The following is a 5,619-nucleotide window of genomic DNA, read 5'->3' as shown; positions in this document are numbered from 1 at the left end:
TGCTATTTTCCTTTTTTTTCTATTCATATTTGGCAAAAAGCAAGATGGTTGACATTGAAAGTATGAATATAATAAGCACCTGACTTCAGTATAACATGGCAGAGAATAAAAGCAATTAATGTAGATTAGTGTGACCACATGAGTCTAAACAGGAGGACACCCATGAAAACCTGTTGCTATCTATCGCTATACTCTCAAGAGTACTACGGCATAAAAAATTACTGCAAGCATACCTGTTCTCGGCTTCTGTAGTATATGTGTGCGTGTGTTTTACGTTTTTTGTGTGATTCGGGATTGGAGAATAATTGATAGGCAGGTAAGGGGGGAAGGAAAAAGGAGGACAAAGGGGTTAAATCGATGACACCCAAGAGCAGTCCAGACAACGGGCAGGAAAACTGGACTGTCCAGATGAAATCTGGATGAGTGGTCACCCTATAGACAGTTGACTTAGGCATATGTGCATAAAATAGCTTATAACAACACCATGCCATCAAATGCTGCCTTTGGTTTCGGCTATGTGTAGCTATGCTTGGGTAGTAATTTCCCCCTGGGATCATTAAAGTTAATCTTAGTCATAATCTCACTTAATTTTTCACACCATCATACTGTTCACTTTTAATGTGACCTATAACCTGTACATTTCATTTGAAAAACTAACAAATCTGTTAGGGGGAAATTATATATATAAAAAAAAATTACAATAAGCTTGTTGCATAAATGTTCACACCCATAAACTAATACTTTGTTGAAGCACCTTTCGATTTAATTACAGAATTCATTATTTTTGGGTAGGAGTCTATCAGCATGACACATCACAATGAACTAGAGATGATGAGGGTCAAAATACAACCAACGAGGGCTATATGCAGGGCAGGTGTGAATCATCCAGGACGGCCAGCAGAGGAGACCTCTGTTGGTCAAACAGGCACAGGACAGGACTGAGGGAGACAGGACATGGTCACATGACACTGTTTTTCATTGGGTTCAGGAATTTGGCTGCTTGTAAACCTTTACTGTCATTGCACATTTGTACAATGAAATGTAGTGTGAGATTCCTCCGTTGGCTTTAAAACACGTGTAATAGATACATAAAGAATAAAATAATTAATAAAAACTTCATATAAACCTAAATATATATTAAAAATATGTATTAAATATTTAAACCTAGATCATCAACCGTCATATGAACCTAAACATCTCCAACACTTCCATTACAAATTGTCCCTGATCACAGTCCAAAATGTACTGTAACAGGATTAGAATGAATAACAAAAAAAAAACACTAACAATCAAAGAATAAGTAAGAATGTCAGGTTTTGTAGTAGATAGAAACAGGCTTAACAGAGTTCAGTTCGAGTTTGACTCTTGGTAAAAGCTGTCCTGGAATCTGGATGTGCAGGATTTATGGACCTATATTGCTTGCCAGAGGGCAGTTGGGTCTTTCAGGATGTTAATTGCTCTGCGCAAACAGGGAGAACTAAAGGTGCCCCCAGTGATGGTAATGGGCAGCCGTTGATGCTCTGTGCTGTGTTTATAACCCTCTGAAGAGCTTTTCTAGCTGCTGCTAAACAGCTAACCAACCACACTGATTACAGATTACAGCTTGTAATGCTTTGGTTTGTTGCATACTAGATGATATGATCTTGTTCCAAATGTTTGAATAAATATTAATCTAAGTTTCTTAGTTCAATTCACATATATTTTTTTTCGCAGTTTCAAATGTTTATGAACTAATATCTGACAGTCAATTAGTAACATTAGAAAATAATAAAACAAGTCTGGGCTAATCCCTCCTGATACAGGTTTGGGCAGATTATTGCAAAATGGATTACAACATACCCAGAAGTATATAAAAGACTGCAAAATCATTTCATCGTTAAGCAGTTTGATGATGATGGAGATATCCTGGTCAGGTTCAACCATTCACATAGGCCAGCAAAATCCTTCCATTGGCCTGCAAGCAAGGATACTTGTTGGGAACTTCTTCAGGAAGTGCTATGTATTACTGACCTCCAACTACAAGAAATTGAAGACAGTGCTACCTGTACAAAGATGACGAAGGGAAACTCATCCATCACAAAAAATATGTGTGTGTGTTTGTGCATATGGTTTACACTACATTTAATGCGAAATACTTTTTTCAGAAATGCAGATGTAAGAGGAGGTAAGGAGCATGTGCTGACAGTAGAGTGCTGCACCCACCACACAATGAACCAGCTCAGGGATGAGAACCCAAGTGCAGCTGTGTGGTGGGTGACACCTCAGCACCACATGTTCAAATGGACCAGTGTGAGTTTTTTCCAGTGGCTGGAATGCCAATCCTGCCACCAACCCCCAAAATTATTCCCTGTGAGCTGGAGGACCTCCTTATAGGGGTGGATGTAGATTAACGTCATACCCAGGATGAAGCAATTGCAGGTTAAACGCTTTGCTCAAGGGCCCAATGGAGTAGGATCACTCCTGGTATTCACAGGACTCAAACCAGCAACCTTCAAGCTGGCACTGATCCCCAGCCTCAGACCCACCACTCTGGCTGTAAGATGTAAGAAGACTGAATAAACCTCAAGATACCCACCACCCTTTAAAGAATATGCTGATAAGCTCCTGTTTTCTCTGGGACAGCAGAACTGCTTTTACTTTAAGATTTCAATGTTGTTGTTAATTAGTCTTATTTGTTTTAAAATTACTTTCCACATAATTTAATTTGTCATAGTTATCAATTAAAAATTCTGTGCTGGCTGTTATACTAGGCGATTTTAATTTTTGCAACATGCCATTTTTCCTGGAAAAAAACATGATAGTATTTTCTATATGCAAATAAAACATTTCGTGTAAATTTGAAGTGCAAACTGACTTATGTCTTGGCAAGACGCTGGGCTAAAATCATGCCCTGAAATCTGCCATTACAATTCAACTAAAATACATTAATTCTTTATTCTTGTGGGTGGAATGCTGGCTCTGAGGCTAGGGACCTGTGCCAGTAACTGGAAGGTTGCTTGTTCAAATCCCGTGAATGCCCGGAGCGATTCAACTCCATTGGGCCCTTGAGCAAGGCCCTTAACCTGCAATTGATTCATCCTGGGTATGAGGTTAATCTACTTCCAGCCCTATAAGGAGACCCTCCAACTTGCAGGGAAAAACTTGGGTATTGGTGGTTGGATTGGCACTCCAGCCACTGAGGAAAAAAAACTACCACTGTGGTGCTGAGGTATCACAGCTGCATTCAGGCTCTTATCCCTGAGGTGGTTTGTCATGTGGTGGGTGCAGCAACGCACTGTAATCAGTGCATGCTCCTTAACTCTCCTGTGCAAAAAATAGCAGATATACTGTATAATGCAAACATATTGCTACTGGGCAGGTTTGTGATATTGTAAGTCAAAGATCCTGAGCTTTAAACATGTAAAATGTTTGTAAAATCATCAGTTAATACAATGGAAAAATCTTTGTGTCATTAAAATGCCCTATAAATTAAAGGACAAGCAAACACATTTTTAGATAAAACCAAAATACTAAACGCATGAACCAAAGTGGCAAAACTTCTCTTGATTTTATTGAAAGACATTTATATAACACACACATGCAAAACTTCTAAATGTGTAGTATCTTAAATTATGGAGTTAAATACAGTACTGTATTTTGTAGCATTAACAGGCAAAAAAATACACAGGGGTGGGGGAATAAAAAGTGCATTAGCCAAAGTAGGGGAGTGCAAAGAGTTACATGAGTGGAATATGTCAAAAACTGAAAATGCTTTTTTAACCTATTTAAAGCCAAGATAATGCAGGGTGTTTCAACTAAATATATACTTTTAATATAATCATGAGCATTTCTGAGAAAGAAGAAGTCCATGTGAGAAGTAAAGCCAATAAACTCACATTAAAGGAAAATCCCTACTCCTGACCTGAAAAAAAAACATGTTTTGCACAAGATCTATCACAGGCAGAACAGTATATATACAAGATGACCTAGCATTTATGCACTGTGTCTGTGGGAAACAGCCATAAACAAGAAAAATGAGGTCTGCTGCCATTTTGCTCACCTGCATCTTGTTTTCATATGTTCAAGGTATGATATTTTACTATATATTCTAGAAAAGAGCATTCAATATATATGTAAAATGTTTCATTTACAATATAATATCAAGAAGCCATCCTATAAGTTGCCTTGTTGGGTTGCTGCACAGTTAGTTAGTGATTATCGGCCGTCTTGCTTTCAACAAGGAGTTGCCATTGTTACCAAGAGCCGATGCCTCTGCAAGGATGCTGGGCTGAATGTCATTTCACACAAGGCCATCGAGAAGATTGAAGTGTATTATGCCAGTTCATCTTGCCAGCATATGGAGCTCATGTAAGAATCTTTATTAGTCTTTGACTTATAGAAAAGCTTATAATTCTTACAAGCTTAAAAAGAAGCTTATAATTCTTAAACCATAAACTATATTAATAATCAATAACGTCACTGTCACAATTTCTGTAGTGTCACCCTGAATAATGGAGGAGAACAAAGGTGCTTGAATCTGAAGTCCAAGTTTGCAAAGAATTTCATTAAGAATTTAAAGAGAGAGAAAAGGTAAAAGTTTTGGTTTTGGCTAGTTTGTTACAGTTCTCTGTTATGATACTATCTAATAGCAGTGGTATACGATAATGTTGCATACATTATACTTCTGTTTAAATTAAAAGAAAAATATAATAAATATGTACATTGAAATATATATGAATTGTTTTTCAGGGCCTAAAGAAAATTGTGACAGGAAGAAACACAAATTTCAGAGATTGACAAGTATCCACAGAATTACTCACAATCTACAGAAAACCTGCTGGTGTATTTCATGTGCATTATAGATATACTCCTTAAAATTTTATCTTTTAAAATAGCTTAAATTGTAATGAAATTATTAACATGCTTGCAAATATGTATAAGCTATTGCCAACTGCTAAGGTAAATGATGTTACTCATTCTATGCAAAATCTGTCTTGTTTTTCACTTCAGTTTTATTTTGATGCTGCTTTTTTACTTTAACAGAAAATCACACCCTTCACAAAGTTTATTTTAAACTAACAAATATAAATTATATAACTTATATATAATTATAATATATAACTTAAACAAATGATACCACTATATACAAATGTGGGGTTTTGTTATTCTGACCCATAACATGTTTAGTGGTTTTGAAAATAATTTTTACAGTTGGAAAACAGAGTATACATATACGTAGTAATTATAATCAAAATTAATTCCCTGTTATGATGGAAATGACCAGGAGGAAGGACATAAAAAAATAAATGTAAAAGTAAAAAAAAAATTAAAATTAAATTTACAAAAAGGTCAGGAGAGTGGGGTAAATGTTAAAGGTACAAAGATTGTATTCAACATGCACCTAATGCTTCTTGAGGTAAACAACACTCACATGGCATCGAGATGAGGTCACGGCTAATGAGAAAGCAAAGTTTAGCGGACATTTCTCCAGATATGATGTCACAGGGTCCCAAACTGTATAAAATCATTGGCTAGAACCTCTGAGAATATGTAGCATTTTATATGGGGGGAAGCACGTGGTTCAGCAGATTAGACCACTGTCTGTGACTGGAAGGGTGCTGGTTCAAATCCTAGGGTCAG

The 5,619-nt window shown here is 36.6% G+C and overlaps 1 long non-coding RNA gene across 1 annotated transcript; it reads left to right on the top strand.

The window, feature by feature from the left end:
• The first annotated feature begins 3,975 nt into the window (after positions 1-3,975).
• Positions 3,976-4,967, top strand: LOC140592114 (uncharacterized). Its single transcript, XR_011992389.1, has 4 exons — positions 3,976-4,065; positions 4,221-4,347; positions 4,477-4,569; positions 4,729-4,967. It is a non-coding gene; the product is annotated as an uncharacterized lncRNA (long non-coding RNA).
• Positions 4,968-5,619: the final 652 nt, after the last annotated feature.

The sequence above is a fragment of the Paramormyrops kingsleyae genome, chromosome 7 (assembly GCF_048594095.1).
Source record: "Paramormyrops kingsleyae isolate MSU_618 chromosome 7, PKINGS_0.4, whole genome shotgun sequence".
Classification (NCBI taxonomy): domain Eukaryota; kingdom Metazoa; phylum Chordata; class Actinopteri; order Osteoglossiformes; family Mormyridae; genus Paramormyrops; species Paramormyrops kingsleyae.
The sequence above is the reverse complement of the archived record's forward strand: the minus strand, read 5'-3'. Positions and strand labels throughout refer to the sequence as shown.